The sequence below is a fragment of the Mercenaria mercenaria genome, chromosome 11 (assembly GCF_021730395.1).
Source record: "Mercenaria mercenaria strain notata chromosome 11, MADL_Memer_1, whole genome shotgun sequence".
NCBI classification, from domain to species: domain Eukaryota; kingdom Metazoa; phylum Mollusca; class Bivalvia; order Venerida; family Veneridae; genus Mercenaria; species Mercenaria mercenaria.
Window position 1 is genome coordinate 14772082 of NC_069371.1, and position 21113 is coordinate 14793194.

Here is a 21113-nt window from a genome sequence, read left to right on the forward strand (position 1 = left end):
AGTGTGTATTTTTATTGTTTGCTTAAATAACGAAAAATACATGTGCAGTTTGTGTATCACTTTCGTAGGAACAATTGCGTTTGGCACCAGGTTCTGTTAGGCGCAAAAACACACAAGGGGCGTATTTTGATTATTATGAAGAAACGTTTGCTTTTTGATGCATTAGATTTATATTTAAAAAAGAACATGACAAAAGAAAAAAATGCACATATGAACATAGCGTAAATGAATGAGCACCTTCACGATGAAACAATGCCATTAGTACTATTGTGCAACATCAAAAGCTAGTGTTAGAACACAGTCATATACTTCTACTAAAAAGTAAAGAACCCGGCCACATTTCTCAGTAAAGAGCGCGCAAATATATGGCTAGAGGGGCTGCGAGTTCAATCCCTCCTGTTCATGTGGTGAAAGCGGTAGTATACAGAATAATAAAAAATGGTTAAATTTATTGCCCGCCGTTAAATACACCTGGAGAACTGCGCTAGGCCCAAAACAAAACCAACAAATACAAAACGTTGGGAATGATCTGTGCGGCACCACAATGTTTCATTTTTTGTGTACGCAATACAGGTGAATCACAAATGACAACTTAGATCAACTTCATCCACGATTAGAGGGTCAAGAAGCCTTACTTGCTTTCAAAAGCTACTGCAAGCAGTAATAGTATTATACTACCTGGATGCACTAATCTGACCTGTAGATACAGCAAGATCGCGGCAAAGTTGAGCAAATGAACCCTAAAACTATAATAGGGTTATTATAACAGTAGATCGATCTAGGATGCTGTATTCGGCTCGAGTTGATTTTGCCAGATCGGATCTCACGAGGCGCGCATGCGCCGAGTGTGATCCGACCTTACAAAATCCACGAGAGCCGTATACAAAAATCTCAGATGTAGCTACTGTTATAATGATCCTTTTATTATATACGTCTACCTTCTTGTTTGTTATTTTGTTATTGAACTAAATCTTCATCTGCATGACATTTTAATTACAACTGTTGCCAGCATCATAAATGTTTTAGGATACATATAAGAAACACTGGACTGAATACCTCTTGCAACTGTAAAGTATTTTCAATGTTACTATCAACTATGGACAATATCAACTTTTTGTATAGAAAAATGGCATGGATAACAAAACTTCTATAATATCTCGTCATTATCGTTATCAATCATGAATCAGTACAAATGTAATTTATTGTTTTAGTTTCCCAAACCTTTACTGCATTTAAACCAATTGCGCCTATGCACATTTAAATATTTAAATATTTCGTCACGTAAACGGGACTTTAGTCCGAATTTATTACTTCTTTATTGTCATCTTAAAAAATAACAAGAAGAAAAAAAAACAGAAATAGGATATCTGTTTCTTGTTTATGAATACAGAATGCATTCTCAGGCCATATTGCACATTTTGGCTGTTATACCCACACGAGTGGTCCTCCGGAAGCAAAATATCTCAAACATACTATAAATAATACCTGCACTCATACAGAGATTTTCTTGAAACCACGAGCTTCATTTTGCTGACCAAATGTATGGTTTCATCTCTATAGACTACTCATTGAGTTTGTTTGCACTCGACAACCGACCAGAAACAACCTTCGGTGAAATATACACTGGTTTCATTATGCCATGCACGACATTTTTCAACCTTTCATTAATTGACATCATATAAATGAAAAAGACTGCTTAGGAACATCTTAATGAACTATTTAACACTGATGACTTACAATTGACAATAAATTATTCCGGTCACGGAATGTAAGGCATACGAACATGTCGGTACATTACATATTGTCGGAACGCCTGACATGGCTTTAGATTATGTATACCGTTGGTGTATTTGCTAACTTTTTTTGTTAGCTTAAATTTTGTATTGACATGTGGTAACGTCGTCAGATAAAAAACAACTGTTTTCTTAATTAATTTAAATGACATTAGACAACAATCTTCTAAATCAAAATGTGTGTGTGGAATAATATCGGCAGTCAACTAGCCGACAATCTTGATTATTCGTCTTTCTCTTTCTAATATTGTGTTCATATTTAAATTCTTCATATGTGCTACTTACCTTCTTAATTGCAACAATATCATGTGCGCTATAATTGTTTTCTTCTAGATCAAGTAAATACTTTAATTCATTCGATGTAAAGCTGGCGTATGTTTTTTCTCTTGTTACATAATTATGTTATTGTCTTTTCACAATGAAACGATTTTATGTTCCTTCGAAATAATATGATATCAAAAAGACATATTAGGAGTCAGATTTTTGTATAAAGGGTGCATGGTTTCTAGGGGTGTCCGAGTTATGCCCCTCGGAAAAGTTAGTAAGTATGACTCAGATGGTGCAATGTGACAAATGTTTGATACAGTTTGAGAATGTATAATGGAGGATTGTGGGGGAGATTATGGTTGGGGTAAATGGGATAGAGAGGGTTCCTGCTTCGATGTCTCTCTTGTACACAGTCTTGTTCATTAATATGATATTTTCTTTTAGTGACATTCAGTTTGTTCTAAATCAAAATAGTATTATATACATTGGAAATAATACTGTACCTCTTTGTTATACCGTCTTCTTAATTATGCCCAGTCTTATAAGAACACCAGGTTAAGTTGAGTTACGAGGTGACTTATGTTATACAACCTAAATAATAGTGCAAACTTTTTATTTGTTATAATTTCGTCAAACGTTTCCGGTTTGCCTTGTCTTCCTTTTCAATCAAAGTGGCAGCTAAATCATGTTTCTTTAAATGGTACATGTATAAATAAGTCAAATTCTTGGAATAAAATAGGAATTCACAACTCGAAATTTATTCTAGGACCTTAAAACCAGAATTAAAATAATTAAAAAAAATACACACATTTGACTATCTGAAGTCTTCGTTTTGTTATTCAGGCGCCAACCGTTCGGAACGAATTAAAAACGAGGTCGCTTTACGTCACTTTATTCGTTTAACGTGCGTCAGAACAAAACCGCGCACGTTTCAATGTTGCAGGTTAGTGTAATCAATCCCCGCTAGATACTTAACAAAACTTAACTTTAAACGTCTTCTTAACGGTTAGTCTTATATTTTGAGAAAAAAAAATCAACCAACACCAAATCATAGAAAGGAAAACTTTTATATGAAAAAATACAAAAGTAACAATATGTTACATAAGAAATGATTTTTTCGGTGTTCATGCTAGATGGATGACAAAATAGGATCGACAAATCCATAAATCGCGATTCATGTTTAATTTGCCGATCCTTTTCTCTCGCTCATTCCGCATGAATACCGAAAAAAAAAAAGATTTCATATACTGTATTTACATTATATTTCGTTTCCATTTGCAGACAAGATTAAATCATAAATTGCCCACACACTATGTTGCATTTAACATTAAAATCAGCTTCCCGGTCATTCTGTTCACCAGACGGGACAACTGCGACGTCAACTAAAGAACGTTCTCCCTGACCATACGCCGACGTCGTCAAAACAGCGGCCCGCTATCACTAAGAAGTGTTGTTATAACTTCCGCGCCTTTCCTTTCGCTGTTCATACGAAATGAACGTCATAATTTTCAATGGAAAAGAATAGGACGAATATAAATATAAAGATGTTAATATCTTCACGGAGGTATTATTTAAATACATCGTTTTTCGATGAAATCCACTGACTGACTATGAAAAAGATCTAAGTCAATCTTTAAGAGATTTCTTGTTTTTTTTTTTTTTTTTTTTTGGCAGAATAATTCAAGAAATCGTTTATCCTTAGTTACCCGCCCGCTTAGCTTAATAGGGAGAGCACAGATCTACGGATCTCGGGGTTGTAAGTTCGATCCCCGGACGGGGCGTATGTTCTCCGTGACGATTTGATAAATGACATCATGTCTGATATCATTCGTCTTCCCACTCTGATCAAGGAATATTTGCTAACTGCCCGCCGTAACATAACTGAACTTGTCCTCCTACTTATTAAGATATATAAGAGGCTGAAGGTATTATATCAGGCAAGAAAACTTGGACTAGCTGTCTACCAGATACAGGGAAAATGTCTGATTTAAAGTTATAAAAATAATTTGATTTATTATCCTGTAGCTTTATTATTCAGTTCAGTTAATTACTTTCATAATTGCTTTTAGCACTCAAAGGTTTTTTTTTGTATCATGTTTCCTGGAAATGTTCGTGACGATTCTTTGAACATCATTTTTCATTTAGCTAAGCCTATAAATGAATAATGATACATAAGTCCAAAAAAATAATGCTGCATTAAAATCAACTCATTTATGACTTTTTCACATACTGAATGAGTGACCTATTTTATTATTAATCACAGCGTTCAATTAACGAGTTGACGAATGACAAGTTTTTCTTCTTAATTATACTCCTCCTAATGTAGATGTGATATATATTTTGTCATTATACTTCTACTTCTCCTATAGATTACCTGAATCACCAGGTACATTTTCCATACTGACCTTTATTGTAACGTCAAATACGTCTTTGACAGTTTTTTGTCAGACAGCTGTGGTACGTTTTCAATGCTAACTTGCCAGTTGTCAGAGATAACTTTTCATTATGTTGTTGTCACTCTACATCATTTGGTCATGGCAAGTTTTCATTCGGTGGTGCTTACTTGTCATTTGTGAGTGCGAACTTGTTATTCGGCAGTGCTTACTTGTCATTCTGATTTGGTCACTTTACATTATGATGCAGTGCATTTTCATTGTAATGTGGTTCGATGTTATTCGGCAGTAATAACTTATCATGTGGCAGTGTTAACTTGTCATTATGCAATACTCAACTGACATCCGACTGTTCTAAATTGTCATTCGGTATTGGAAACTTGTCATTCGACAATGGTAACATATCATTTGGCAGTGCTATCGAATGACAAGTGGCCACTACCGAATGACAAGTAACCACTGCAAAATATATCTCATAATAATGTTAAATGACAACACCAGAATGACAGGTAAATACTGCGGAATGACAAGTAACAACTGTCGAAGGAAAGCTTCTCACTGCCAAATGACAAAAAATACCATCAAAGTCGTGTTTGGCTTTATATCTTGTCTGTTTAAGGTTCCCGACCTAATTATTGTGTTTTTCCGCGCCTCTGCCGTTTTATTTGATCAGTCTCGACTTTCCCGCCGAGCGAAAACGCGACAATTAAAATTGTCTAAATGGCGGGACCGCGCCATAAAAAAAAACACGATAATTAGCGGGGTCTCGCAGCGAAAACCCGACGAAAAGCGAGAACTCAGGCTATTTAGCTAGTAAAAACCCCGCAACATCGCCGTTTTACGAGGGTCCTGCAAAAAGTTCTGTCATTGAGTTCGGATTTCTCAAGTGTTACGTTTTATCAAAATTATTTCTATAACAAACCTTTAAAGAATTCCCCGTTTACCGAAACACATTTTTGTAACCTTTTTACCCATTCGCGAAAAACAGTTAAATAATCTGCTTTTGGAACCTGTTGGAGACACTGAAAAATTAGACTGCCAAGGGAACTTCTGGACTTATATTTCTTTCCAGAAAGCATTTTCTTAAGCCTTGGAAATAAAAAACGTCACAGGGACTCAGGTCAGGTGAATAAGGCGGATGGTTTACAACTTCCACCTTTTCAGAAAAAAACGGCGTTAAACCCAAAACAAAGCAAAAACATTTTCAGAAGCCAAAAAAAAAAAAAAAGACTAAACAACCTCGCACTTGTGAGAGGAGGCGTTTTCATGTATGAAATGGACTCCTGACCATCCTTTGCTTGGACGTTTCTTATTGTAAAACTGTTTCACTTTCTTCAGTACAGAGTTCTTGTAGAATCGTCCAGTGACTGAATGACCAGATAGATAAAGCACTTGAACGACTGGCCCACTTAAATTGAAGAAAACTGCGTACAACATCTTTTTCGAACTTATGGTTCTCTTGGCAATACAGGATCGTTTTTGATCTTTTCGCTTCCATTGCTTATTATCAGCCCTTCTCTGTGGCTCAAACATGTACACCCAGGTTTCTTCACCTGTTAGCAAATTAGAATAACCCGACTATCACAGCTTTTGTATGTTTTCAAAATTTCCCGGGCACATTTAAAGCATTGTTTCTCTTGCTCCTCAGTGAGCAAATGGGGTATCCACCTAGCGCAAACCTTTCTCAGGTCCAAACGTTTTTTCAGAATTGTTTGCACACTACCTTCTGATATGCCAGTACAACTGGCTATATCTTTCGCCGACAATCGCGCATCTTGTTCGGCCAGTCCATTTTAGAAATTTAGCAGGGTAAAGGTTAAATACTGCTAGGATTGCATTTGCACACTCTAACCTCACAGAAATTGATGTAACTGGCCAGTGTTGCAAAAATTATTTATATTTAAAGCACTAAATTGCATATTTACTGGATGGTTTGAATGTTTGGTGCATTTTGTTTACATCTTTGTTAGATAAACATGAATGTAATATACATGTATACATAATTATGAGACTTTTTTCCAATACTTTTAGTAAAAAAGTTAAAAAAGGAAACGAACATGATCATGAAATGTCGTAACAATTGTTGAAAAAATGAAGTTAAAATATGGACATCTGTATAATTTAGATATATGACTTTAAAAGATTAATGGATTGTATTTCAAACTACTTCATGTACCGACTGGAGCTGCTGGACAAAGCTATTTTCCACGATGTTATTAGATGATATTTGTTAATGATTTAAATGGATTGTATTTTGTAACAATCACTGTTTTATTTAGACGGACACTGTCAAAAGATAAAGAAGATCTTTGATGAATTAATTTTGAATTAATAAATTTCTACACAGATTATTATCTTGGATGTAAGTATAAATAAACAGAAAAAATATATTGTTTCATTTTTGTTACGTATTTAAATTTGGAACACTTGTTTTGACAGATTCTGGTTGTTTATTTCTTTATTGTATGACACAACTATATTACCATTTTAGCCCTACTTAGGCTAGGTATGGGTCAAGACAAAACACTGACCGGATCACTCAAATCAACAGACTACCGACCAGTCAGTTAACAGACGAGAGGGTACAATTTTCAGACCACTGGTTTACTGACCAGATTAGATAAAGAAAGATTATGAAAACTGACTAATAGCATACAATTGTTAATGTGTTATCGCTGATGAAACGACTACTGTTTCAGTTAAATTGTTTTTTTTTCTGACTATTTATGTAATGGTGGTAACTTAGATTGATATTGGTTTATTTATCAACTAGAAGTAGTACCATATATAGTTTACGTGACTATTAAAATGTTATATGTGTGTATACTAGGTATACGTTACAACGATGTACGTATGTACAAGTTGAAATAAATTATATGTTCTGTTCTGTTCTGTTATTTATTGCTTGCTAATAAGCTATGTAGTGTTATATAGCTGGGTGATATATATAAAATAATGCTGATTACTAGTAGCTTATTCTTCATAAACGGTTTACCTTGATTTATTTCTTGTTAACTGATGAAAATAGTGTCAATAATAAATATATATTATTAAAAAGAATTCAGTTGTTGATCTGTTAGATTAAATTCTATGTCTATTAAGAAAACATTGTAATATTGATTCTGTTTTATCCTCAAACTTCTGTGGAATGAAACTGATTTTGCCTAAATTGCCAGGGAAATTGGAAAAACTCTAATTTGAACAAAATTTGTCTTTTTGTGATTAGAAATAAATCTAATATAAATTCTGTTTTCTCCTTAACTAATATTCTGTTGAATGGAAGTGATATTTGTATGGTAAATTGTTAGGGAATATTAAAGAAAGTCTAATTTCAAGAATATTTGTTTTTTTTTGTGAGTGGTTCTATTAGTAATAAGAAGTTCCAGTTTTTTAACAAAAACATATCAATTTACATGTATATTGGCAAGTAATTAGGTGAAGATTAAATAGAACGAAAAAGATAAAGAAATTGAAACTTGTATGACATAATATGAAGTACATTTTTATCAAACAATATATTGTTTGAACTCATTTTTAAGAAAAGTCCAATATATTCCTCTTCCTTTTATATAAATAGAGAAACTCTTCTCTTTACATAATTTAAGGTGACAGATGATAAACAGTTCAAAAGCTGTATAGTTCTTATGTCTTTAACACTTAGGCAGGAAAAACATATACACAAAGACAATATGGAGTAGGCTGAGGGTATTTTGGAGGGTCTATTTATGATGTTTCAATTTTTCACCTCTATTAGCCCCTAAAAGGGATCAGAGGCTCTCTCATTCGCATAAAATTGGAGAGGACTACAGACCAAGTTTAGTGATGATTCATCCAGAGCTTCATAAGAAGATATTATTATAGGTATTTCTATATTTAGCTCTAGTTGTTCATAAAAAGCGCTGTGTTCCTCCTGGAGGCTCCCATTGGAAAAAACAAAATTGAAGCATGACTTACAATGATGCTACAGACCATGTTTGAGGAAGATCCATCGAGCAGTTCATGACTTACAATGATGCTACAGACCATGTTTGAGGAAGATCCATCGAGCAGTTCATGACTTACAATTATGCTACAGACCAAGTTTGTTGAAGTTCCAACATGCAGTTCATGGAAAGAAACTACTTAAAGGTATTTTAGCTCTAGTGGCCTCTAATGGGGACCAAGCTCTCTTATTTGAACAATTAAGTTTAGGAGAGGAGCTCATAATGATGGAACAGATCAAGGTTGATGAAGATGGACTGCGCATGCACTGAGCACAGACTGTAATTCAAAAATACGACCCTTTCAACTGTCTCACTGTCCGAATTTTCGAACCGCTAACAATCTTTTCAACCTTTTCTTTTCATGTATAAACCTGCTCATTTCTTTTTGTACCATCTATGCCTGAAGGTAGCATTCGAGACGAAGATTATAATATTCATCTGTGACTAACAATTTTGTGTGTTTTGTGGCGTCTCACAATCCTTTTTCTAGCACAGTGCAAAACCTGTACCGAAAAATTATAAGTATCATATCAGATAGGATTTACAACGATGTCTGTATCTATCACTGGCTGTATCATCATCCAAAACCGTATCGTAACAAAGTGGTGTTTCCTTCTTCAAATACAAATGTTCATCTAATCATCCAACTCATTTTAGGAAACCAGGTAGAAATAAACCCCTGGCAGAAAGCACCAAGATGGTCTTGTGGCTCATGTGGTAAGAATGTTACTTGGAAATCCAAAGTCCTTGAGTCTGACTCTTGTAAAACATGGTATCATATTGATTGTCAATGTGGCATGTCGGAATCCATGTACAACATTATGGATAGTAGTAACTTGTCTTGGTATTGTCTGAAATGTAGTCTACCAAATGAGCCATGCCATGGGAAAACCAACATAGTGGGTATGCGACCAGCATGGATCCAGACCAGCCTGCGCATCAGCGCAGTCTGGTCAGGATCCATGCTGTTCGCTAACAGTTTCTCCAATTCCAATAGGCTTTAAAAGCGAACAGCATGGAGCCTGACCAGACTGCGCGGATGCGCAGGCTGGTCTGGATCCATGCTGGTCGCATACCCACTATGTTGGTTTTCTCATGGCACGGCTCAAATGTTTTTCAACGTCCATCTTCATCTCAAGTATAGTAACTATTTTAACTAATAATTCATTTTCTGTTCTTAGTGATAGTAACTGTGACAGTCCTGGAAAATCTTTTGCATCATCCTCTCCAAAACCAAACGAGCTTAACTCAATTAATAAGAAAACTAAAAGAACTAAGAATGTGAATCATCCATAAAAGATAATTTGTCTGAATTTCCAGTCCATCAAAAACGAAACACCAGAATTGGATGCAATTATAGACTTTGTCTGCCCAGATATCATTATTGGCACTGAGACCCGACTTGGTCCTTCTGTATCATCATTCAAACTTGTTTAATGTATACAGAGAGACAGGCCACCAAATAAAAGAGGTCAGAGTCGTGGTGATGTATTGATTGCTGTTAAAAATGGTTATCAGTCAGTTCAGAGTAAGGAACTCCAAACTAATTTTGAAATTATTTGGGTGGAAGTTTCACTGTCTATTAACTGAACCAATGTAAACTGTCATACAACCTCTCCACAGGAACGATTTATTTCAGATTTACTCTCTCTAGTCAAATTGTCACTGTGATCAAACTCGCAACATTTGGATGATCCCATTGAGTTGGCTCAAATACTGTTCATGTTTTAGTAAACTTTCGTACAATTAAAGAAAGTTGTTCATGATCTCTCCACTCTGGTTCTCAAAAAAGAGAAATTTGACAGACATATCACTTTATGTAACTTCCGTATTTGTATTTTCTTTTTGATTGATATAGATTTCAATGTAAGGCTTCAATAACAGAGGCTTTATTTTTCCGATCAGTGTCGCTTTGTGTTTACTTTCACCAATGATAATGCAGAACAATATATGACTTGATTTTATTTACGTCTTCCTGATATATTATTTCTTATAACTAATGTCATAGCTTTCATTATAGTCAAATCTAACTAACAGGAGCTATTTGGTGTGAAAGCAGTTAACTGCATGTTAATAATAACACCAGTTAAAGTCATTTGTTTTTGTAATTCTGTCTACATAATTTTAGGACATGTCTGGAATGCATTTATAATTTTTAAACAGAACAAATAATAATGTATAACATCATACAATCATCTCACAATCCATTGAGTTTATATAAACAACACGTACACATCTCTCTCAATGTTTATCCAAATCCTTTAACCATAAACGTGGGTGTAATAAGGTCATTCTTCAAGTAGACACAGGGGATAATTTGAGAATGTGCTGATGTCTTTATATGACAATTCAGAATTATCGACTAAAAGAAGAACAGAACAGAACAGAACAAATCTTTTATTTTTTTTAGACTTGAGCTTAAGCTCCTCATCCTTAAACAAATAAATATATATATCAAGGTCACACATATACATATGTATATATATCAAACATCAATACAATACAGATAATTGATTAAACGAGAGTGACATTATGATAATTAAAGAAAATATCAGTTGTGCGTATATCAAAGTAGTTAAGTAAAGGATGAAATTGCATTAAATCGTGGAAGAGTTATAAATATTCTTTAATTTCTGTAGTTTTTTTTTACAAGTGAAAAGAAAATGTTTGACGTCTTCAATATCTTTTCCACACGAACAGCTTGCGCCATGAAACTGATTGTTGCAAAATAAATGAAAATTCAAATTACTGCCAAGTTTTAAGCCTTGCATCCCACAGGATGCCGTTTTGGAGCTTCTCGAGTAAGGAAAACGCTGTTTCTAACAATTGTTTAAAGCTTAATTGGCAATGTCTTTGCATCCTTTGTTTCAGAATTTAAATAAATCAGCTGCAGAATGGCAAAAATGTGTTCTTCGACTAAGGATTATATAATTTTCAGCGTTTCTTAAGCTGTAATGTGTAAAATTGTTGACAGTATTTTGAATATTATTCTAATACTTGAATGTGATTAAAGTTTTTGAAGTGTTCGTCTGTCATATGAGAGCCAGTTTATTTCCTAGTTTAAATTTTGAAGCGACGCTTAAAGGGTTAGCCTAGATCTAATATTAATTTGGATTTCTTCAAGTTGAATCTTTTCTAGTATTTCTTTTAAAGGCATTAACTGTATATTTTGATCTTGTGTTTGAATTAGTGATTATATTTATGGATGAAAACTGTAAAGTTTAAATCCTAAATAACATATTTCAGTTCGAGGCATAGTTTCCAACCTAGATCTCATTCAAAGATCTACGACCTCCTAAAATCTAACTTGATATCGCACCAAGCGCCTGTGGTTGAATGTATGGGTCAGGCAAGTAGTATAAGAATTGTTTGTGCGAAGTCAATCTAACCTCATTTGACCTATAACCCCTCGGTCCAGACTGACCAATGTCGGACAATTTAAAATCCACAGGTTTTAAACCCAACAATTAACCCAACCCTAAACTTATAATACTAACTCGCGAAGCTGAAACCTTCGAGGTCTTTGACCCAGTCAGACCTACAGTCTTCGGTTGCACTCAGTACACTTGTACCCTCAAAATCTAACGACACCGATGTCATTTTCTTTAACAAGTTTATCAATCAATATCGTTTGTGAGCTCAATGTAAAGCGACACCGATGTCGTTCTATTGATATTTACTTTCATTCATAAAGTTAACCGATATGTTTACATTTGTAGTACAATTCGTTTAAACTTCCTTGTGATCGATTTACGTTTTACAGGTGATTTAATATAAATGTCATAGGTAAATCAAGTGCATTTTTTAAAAATGATAATGTGGGAAACCACAAATTCAACCAATCAAAAGCCTGCCATTTTTCTGCCAAGTGGCAGCAATGTGGCAGTGTCTGCCAACTTGGCAAACTTTTGGCAGAAATTTGGCAAAACTTTGGCAGATTATATTTATTAATAAAATGTAAGGTATTTGATCTTATTTTCAATTAATAAGTATATTATTAGGGTAAACATAGTAATTAAACCTTTAATTAAGCTTTTAATCCAAAAGGCTGTTTCTATCATAGGATACAGGTTCATCTGATATGTAGAATCTAATGTAACTACCTATCAAAAGCATAAATGTTAATTCTGTAAATGCTGAATCGTCATACGGGTGAATATCAAACATTGTTCCTTGTTTTAGATAAATTTTAATTTTTTTCTTATACATAGATATTAACTTATCAGTATCAAAGTCCTCAGCTGCCTCAGCTGTTATATTTACATTATCAAATATACCAAAAAGTAAAACATCATCCTGAGGCCTATTATTTCGCCACCTAAATATAAAATGTGATATTGGGCTTTTAGTCGGTTTATACGGTTCACCCGGGGAGCTTGCACCCTTTAATAAAATCTTAATATCTATTATATAAGTTCCGGTTTTTTTGACTATAAACACACCACTCAAAAGCATATCTAGTACATCTATTTTATATTCTTGGTTTATGCTTATAAAATCTTTATAATCTAAGATAATTCCAGGTCTTATTTCAAATATATTTAAATAGTTCAGATCGGCCATATTTTTATATGTTGAATGTATCCAGGCACCACGACGGTCGAAATACTTTTTCATTTGTATGTAATCAAAAGTATGATTATAATAGTATTCAAAGAGAAACGCTTCATGTCTCACTTCCTCTACCCTTTTTTCTATTTTCCTGTCTTTCTTTTTAAGTTTAAGAATTATTTCAGCTAAATCATCAACTCGTTTTGTTGTAGCAACTTCAGAAGCAGATAGATTGTCAACAGTATTCTTTGTTCTAGCTAATTGTGTTTCTTGTTTTAAGAAAACATTTTTTACTTTTGTAATTTCTTGGGTATTAGTGGTAATTTCTTCGACATTAGCGGTTATTGCTTTAGTATTAGCAGTAATTACTTGGGTATTAGCAGTGATTGATTCTCCTTGTTTATCTGATATTTTAACTACAGAGTCCAAATCATTTGTTATTTTTTTTAATTTGATCATTAATTATCTTAATTGCTTCTTCTTGTTTAGCTGATATTTCAACTACAGAGTCAAAATCATTTGTTATTTTTTTAATTTGATCATTAAATTCATTAATATCTTCTTGTAATTTTTTTGTAATATTACTTAATTCTGCATATTTTAAATTGTGACGGTTGTCAACAATACTAATCCAATTTCGAATTTGTTTTTTAAAGTCATCTATTTTAGAATTAATTTCTTTTTTAAGGTTATCTAATGCTGTATCATGATCATCACCTCTTTGTGAAGCTGCCTTTTCCAATTCAGATTTATATTCTGCAAATTTATTTGAAAATGTGTCGAGTAAATCTTGATTCCCTTTTGTCATTTCAGTATTTAGTTTATTTATTTCTGTTCTGATTTCTAACTGATACATATTTTGTAACTTTTTCTCAGCTTCAATAATCTTGTCTTTTAGTTCTTCATGTTTAATCATACTATCTTTTAATTCTTGAATTTGGGTGAATAAAATGTTTAAATTAACTCGAAATACTTCTTTTATGTTGTCATCTGTCAAATCAGATTTCTCTTCAAGTTCTTTAATAGAATCAGTCATAGCTTTCATTTCTTCTTCAATTTTACCTTGTAATTGATTAATTAATAATGAATTCTTTTTAAAATCTTTTGTTAATTCTTCAATATTCTTTACTTCTACTTCTAGTGTTTGTTTTATACTTTTGATATCTTCAAGATTATAGTCATCTATTACACTTTGAATTTTTTTATACACAAACCGTCTTGGAACTGCATCGTTGGGTTTATCTGGATTTCCTAGGTTGATTATTTCATTACCTCCCATATCTAATGCTCTATTCATTGTGTTATCAAGTTCCTTATTTCTGTGAAGATATGATTCCGTTTCCTTTTTAAGCTTTTTGAATTGCTTTTTAGTAGCATAATCACTTAAATCAATATCAAATTTAACTTTACTTATACTGTCAGGTTGATTAATTTGTTTTACATCATTAAAAACTCCCATTATATAATTATTATATATTACCAGTAAAGTTTTTTTTAAAAAACTTCCTTGGTTTGTCAATATATAAGAAATCATGTTTTTGATTTGTTACATTAGCAAAAGTATCACGATCTATATTTTGTTCATTACAAATCCTATTATTTTCCATTTTATCTGGATATTTAAATAAAATATAATGTGAACAGTTAATTCGAATATCTTTTGGTGTTTTATAGTAAGACTGACTTAAATAAATAACACAACAGTTTTTGTGACGTCCTTGAATAAAGTATTTTGTTATTTCATTTTGAACTTTTTTATCTTCACATACAAAATCATCAAATATTACTACTTTTTGTTTTTCTGATTCAAGATTCTCACAAGGTTCAATTTGGTTGGGATCAGCTGAATATTCAAGTATTTCATTTGGATCTACTTTAATTTTTTTTGCAATTTGGTTTAAATTGTTAATTAAATCCTGATATTTAGATTGTTCTAAGTTTTTAGCATACAAGTATAATTTATCATAATATATAAGAGGTTTTCGGAGTATATGCATTAATGTATTTGTTTTTCCAGATCCAGAAGATCCACATATTAACATTCTAAAACATGAATCTGGCATAAAAGGATAAAATTGTTTAAAGTTATTGGATTTATCATTTTTTGTATCATAATTTGGAATTTCCATTTATATAATATTACATTATTTTACAATATCTTACATTATCTTACATTATTTTACATTATCTTACATTATTATATAAATGCAATCAAAACTTAATGAAATGATAATAAGAAAAAAATTAGTCGGGCAAAAGATGAGAGATCTTAGAGAAGAAATAATGAGAGAAAAAATAAGAAAAGCTACAAATCGGGATATGTATACTGAAATTTACAAGCCAATTACTGAAAAAATAGAAAGTCAAAAAGAACAATTATCAAGTCAGTTAAAAGCATTACCTGGAATAAAACAACAATTAACGTTACTTCCAAAAAGTTTTGCTGATAAGATATATGAAATAGAAAATCTAAAAATGGTGACAGAGTTATTGGAAAAACAACCACCTCCGGGACTACAACAACCATTACAACCATTACCGCTGGAAGATACTATGGGTTTGGAAGAACTATTCCGAGAACCAACACGATTATTACCACCAAAAGATCATATGGGTTTGGATGATGAAGATGATGAGTTTGTAGACACTAGAGAATCAGAAGAAGAATTTGTTATAAATTTAGATATAAATATCGATAAAGATGTATTGTCAGATTGGGACTTACCTGTATTATCAGAGTTAGTAATAAACAAAGATAAAGATGATTGGATAAAAACAAGAAAAGAGGTTACCGAAAAAATAAAGAAGTGTACTCGTAATATAAATAAATATAGTAAAATAAATCCAGATGAAAAAATTGAATTTACAGATGCAGAACCTATGACTGCAGGTGAGTATGTTTCGGAGTTAAAATCAGACAAAAAAAATCTTAAAATATATGGTGAACGCTTATCAAAAATGATTGATGACTCAGAGGTAATTAGAAAAGGAAAAGGAATAAGATATCATAACCCATATAAAGTTTCACCAAATGGACAATATGGTAATTTAATTATTAACTTAAATAAACATTATGGTCAAAACAAATTAATTGCTAAGGATAGAATAACTGGAAAAGAAGTCAATAACACTAAAGTAGATGATGATTTAATTGATTTAATTAATAAAAGATATAACAATAAGAAAAAGCATTCAATTCATTCAAGAAAAATATTTAAAGAATTAACAGAAAAGTCAGGATTACCTATCAATAAAAGATCTATGAAATTTAAAAAAGTAATTAGGGGACAAGGTTATGACGTTTGTCCATGTAATCCAAAAGAATTGGTTAATGACTTGGAGTTAATTTGTGGTTCAATTAATGCTGGAAATAATAATGAAGAACTAAAAAATGAAGGTATTAGAATAATTGATGAACTATTAAAAATGAATTCTCTTTTACCAGAACAACATGAAAAGTTATATAAAAATTATTTTTCTTGAATTTAAACTTTAATTAAAGTTTTTAATTATATATAAATGGAACAAAAAATAGTATTAAGTTCTGAAACAGTTAAAGATAATAAAAATACTCCGAGTGATTTTACAATCAGATTTAGTCGTTCTTTAATTTTAGATAAAAATAAAACTTACGTTGTTGGTTTGGATAGTATTAACACTATGACCTACTCTTGGCATAATATTAGTGATGAATATGACAATAAAAGAATTCGTTATCATAATGGTAAGGATTGGAAAGATATTATATTTACAAATGGTTCTTACAGTTACACAGATATTAATAATTACATTAGAGAAACATTAATAAATAATGGTGATTATGAATCTGACAAATCAGAAATTGCTCCAATAAGTTTGGAATTTGATTTAAGTAGTTTTAAGATTTTGATTTCAATTACAGATAATTTTAAGTTGGATTTGGAAATATCAAATTTTCATACATTGCTTGGATTTGAGAAAAAAAAATTAGACAAAACTGAATGGGGAACTAAAACACCAAATATAACTAACTCTGTGGATACAATTTACATTCATTGTGATCTTATTGATAATTCACTTGTTGATGGTAATTTCAGTGATATTATTTATGCTTTAAGTACTGCAGATTTAACAAGAGCTTATCCATTTACAAAAGAACCACAAAGAGTTGGATATTCTGAAATTAAATATATTATAAATTCAATTAGAATATATATTACAGATGTATTTGGTAGAATAATTAATTTTAATGAGGTTGAAACAAGTTTCACACTTATTTTAAAAGAAATTAATTAAAACTAAAGTTTTAAAACTTTTATTAAAATTTAGTTTTATATAATGTACAAGAAAGTTTATGACAAAAATAAAGGAATATTTATTTATGTTGATGCTCACACAGGAGAAGAAATCATACACGGAACAGGTATCTTTGACACTTTAACGAAATTAATTCAATCCTCAATTAGCACAGCTGGAAAAAAAGCTCTGGAAACAGCAGGAAAAGCAGCACTTGAAAGTGGAACAAAAAAGGTTGGAACAGAAGTTGGAAATTTAGCTGCAGCTAAAATTGTTGAAAAACTTAAAAAGAAACCTGCTCCGGCAGTTGGTAATTTAATTGCTAAGGAATTACAAGAAAATAATAATAAAAATAATAATAAAAATAATAATAAAAATAATGATAATGAGGAGGATATTCATATGAGAATAAATAGAATATTGTCAGGATCTGGGACTTTAGCTCGTGCTGGAACTTCAGCTCAACAAAAACGTATTAACAGATTAATTTATAAAAAATAAAATAAAAAATAAAATAAAAACTAAAATAAAAACTAGAATAAAAAAATAAAATAATATATAATATATACATGTTTAGAACAAAAGAATATTGCGAAAGATATGAATTAACTCCTATTCAATTAGATACAGCATTAATATCTGTCTTGGGAAATAATGTTAAACAACAAAAAAACGGATATCACTTTACAATTAATGATAGAAGTTCATATTTTGATTGGTTTAATGGTTATTTTGAAGTAAGTTTTAAAGTAAATAAGCTTGCTGATGGTAATAATTATGTTGCTGGTGGAGATGATAATCAAATTGCTTTAATTAATAATGCAGCTTCATTAATTGATCAATTAGTGGTTAAACAAAATGGAAAAATTGTTTATGATTGTAATAATTTATACAAAGTAACAAATGTATTGTGGGTAGATCAAGATGGCGGACGTATTTTTGCAACGTGTCGTAATTTGAGATAGATTTAAGTTTTTCGTCGTCAAAATGGCAAGGAGTGATACCAATAGTGATATGAACTTATTTATGCAACCTAACGTTATGACATCAAACAGGTTTGGTCCCCTTAGTGAGGATTTTGAGACTGTACAGAGTCGAAAAAGAGCTCGCCACTCGACGGGTGGGGCATCGTGCGAGCACATGCCTACAAATCAATCTTTTTTCTTAGATTCCGAAAAACTCAAAAAACCTACCAGCTGATGAGAAACTGAACATTATACTTGAAAACATGTCTAATCTGGGCTTTTGAAGTATAGAATTGACAATATTGAGTCCACCGTTTCATGAATTGTGCACATCACGGGTCACAAATGAGAGACTTCGTTTATTGGAGTATAAACAAATTGACTTAGAGGCCCGTAATAGAGCCACAAACCTTATTATCACAGGTGTAGTAGAAAGTAGAGGTGAAAATTGTGTTGACATTGTGACTGATCTTATTGACACTTATTTAGACCTTAAACCATCCTCTTTTGTGATTCTAAGGGCACACAGAATGGGTCGAGTGTTCAGACCACGCGCTTCGCATCTAGACCCTGTCCAAAACCTAAACCCAGGCATATTATGGTGACATTTTGCCAACCAATCGAAGTTGACTTTTTAATGGAAAGGGCGTATATGCTCAAGGTTCGACGTCGGTTTCACCAGGGACTACCCTAAAGAGATAAGTGAGCGAGAAAAGTGTTGTGGCCGCACTTTAAGGACGCCCGCCAAAGGTATGGAAACAAAAAGTTCGAATACTATTCCCGGCTGCTTTGGAGGTCAACGGACGTATTGAACGTAACATGTTTCCCGACTGGTTTGAGGTCCTCCGCGGGTCTAGATGTACAGATATCCAAAAACGCGTTAGTGAAAACATTAGAGTGAACAACGAGCGAATCAGAGAAGCGTTTACCCAACAAAATATTCAAGGGCGCCCAAGTGTGCCCCCTAGTCCACATGTTATTGACTCTGGAAATTGCAACAGCATCCCTGAGGAACAGGTGCTCGAATCAGCCGCAGACGGTGAGTCACTACAAAGTGATCACAATAACCAGGGCTTAAACACATCGCTTGGTGGTGACATTATTCAGGTCAGGAACGAGACACCCGATCAAGCACGTGCTGAGGGTCCGTTACCCGCACGCTATGTCCAGTCGTTTAACCTAAGAGCCAATAATCCGGTACCAACAAATTATGAAAACGCTAGAAACACAAAAACTGCAAGTGAAAAACCAATACAGGATTCTGTCCCTGTTCAAAATAAACTTTATTCGGAAGCAGTGTCCATCCCCAACGAGGACAGAAACAACGCTGGAAGCCATGGTGAAAGCCCCTCAGACCACTTTTCACTAGGTTCCAAGGCCGGGTGCAAGTAGGACAGGCCGGGGGCAGTACCGCCATGTGTCTTGAGGCGGATACGCCCGTGTGTCAAACTGAACTTAAGTGTCATGAAACTGAAAATACAACTTTTGCATCTGAAATTTTTCTATGTTCCAAATGCATGGATTTACCTAACTGTTCAACTTTTGTAAGATGTGAACATTACGTAAGTTAGATACTTTTCTATGTAACCAATGTATGGATTTGCCTAGTTGTTCTAGTTTTACTAGATGTGATCATTATACGAGTCCTGAAGTGAAAAATATAAACTCGAACACTTACAGTAAAGCATTGTATGAAAAGAATAATGACCAGGTTAAAAGTAGCTGTGTTAATACTAGTAATCAGTCTGCGACAATTAATAGGGAAAGTTGTATCTCATTTACTAACAAAATTGCCTCCCCTGAAACACATTGTTCACCGCATAAAAACGCTAATTTTGAAGTAAATACCTTCAAAGTAGGGAGTCTTAATGTTTGCGGATTAAAAAATAGAAGTCATTATCCGGAATTTCTCGATCTTATTAAGGAGTACGACATTTTCTGCGTGGAAGAAAGCAAACTAGATATTTATGATATTATAAAAATACCCGAGTACACTTTTTTCTCAAAACCAAGAAAGGACAGTTACTATAGGAAATCAGGAGGCATAGGTTTTTTCATTCGAAATACTTATATAAACCAAATAGAAATACTGGAGACTGATTGCGAGTATATTTACTGGGTTAAAGTTCATGCTGATATGTTTAAAAATTTTGATAGTGATTTTATTATTGGTGCAATGTATATCCCACCAAATCAGTCACGCTTCTTTAACGATGACGAATTTCTCAAGCTCGAAAATGAAATATCATCAATGTGTATTAAATATAAATATTGTCTGGTTTTAGGGGACGTAAATGGCCATACTTCTACCTTTGATGATTTTACTATTATAGATGAATTCTTATCAAACCACTTTGAATTTGATGAAGAATTTTTGAGTAGTTTTAACTCTTTTGAAGTACTTGAAAAACATAATTTTCCGCTAAAGAGAAGCTTAATGGATACTAAAACCAATGTAGTCGGACATAAGTTCTTAGATATATGTAAATGCAATAATTTATATATACTAAACGGTAGAGTGGGCAATGATCGTGATAAAGGAAACTTTACATTTAGAGGAACTTCTGTAATTGATTACATGGCAGGATCAGTACATCTTTTCCCTTTTTTACTAGATTTTGAGGTAAAAGAAGTTGACACGTTATTTTCCGATGGGCATGCGCTATTATCTGCCGTCATAAAATGTTCACATGTACATAGCACTGATAGTCCAAACGCACCGAATAATACAAATTCTAGTAGACATGTTAAACCTCCGAAATGGAAAAATAATCTCACAGCTGATTTTGTTTCAAATTTAGACGATAGAAAAATCGCGTCGATTGAGCAATCCCTCCGCAATTTAACAAGCGACATATCAAAAACTGAAATAAACGAAATATCCGA